The sequence below is a fragment of the Mastomys coucha genome, unplaced genomic scaffold (genome assembly GCF_008632895.1).
Source record: "Mastomys coucha isolate ucsf_1 unplaced genomic scaffold, UCSF_Mcou_1 pScaffold21, whole genome shotgun sequence".
Taxonomy (NCBI): Eukaryota; Metazoa; Chordata; class Mammalia; order Rodentia; family Muridae; genus Mastomys; species Mastomys coucha.
The window spans coordinates 37,146,885-37,147,680 of NW_022196904.1; positions in this window are offsets into that span (position 1 = coordinate 37,146,885).

The window sequence follows — 796 nt, forward strand, 5'->3', positions numbered from 1 at the left end:
AGAAAGAGAGGCTTCTTAAGAAAAGGGGGGAAAACCAACTTAAAAGACTCAGGAAGTACTTTTTTTTTTGTTTGTTTGTTTGTTTTTTGTTTTTGAGACAGGGTTTCTCTGTGTAGCCCTGGCTGTCCTGGAACTTACTCTGTAGTCCAGGCTGGCCTTGAACTCAGAAATCCGCCTTCCTCTGCCTCCCAAGTGCTGGGATTAAAGGTGTGCGCCACCACTGCCTGGCTCACTACCTACTTCTTTCCCAGACTTATATAAGCAGTAATGGTTGCTGCACCCCAGCTCCTCCCCCCGGGGGATTCTAAGCAGGAGCCCTACCCCTGAGCCATGCCCCCAGGCCCTCTTTTGTAGATATTTGGATCTGTTACTGCCCTGGTCACTGGTCTCTTTATAGTACACTACATAAACTTTCCTTTGAACTGTAAAACAAGTTGGAATAAAATTATATGTGCATTCCTTCTCTCTAAACAAGTTCAAGAACTATTTATACAGCATGTACATTGAGGTGGTGTGACCAGCCCTCCAGAGTGTGGAATAAAGAAAATACGATGCAAAGGCTGGGCATGGGGGTGCACACTGTTAGTTCCAGATGGAACAGGGAGAGGCAAGTGGATCCCTGTGTGTTTGAGGCCAGCTTGGTCTGGTCTACACAGTAAATTCCAGACCAGCCAGGGCTGCAACAGACTGAGATTCTGTTTGTGTGCACGGATGTGTGTGCAGTGTAGTGTTGCCGCCCCTCCGTCCAGCGGAAATAAGGAGGCAACAATGAGCTCTTCTCCAAGCAGTTTATTCA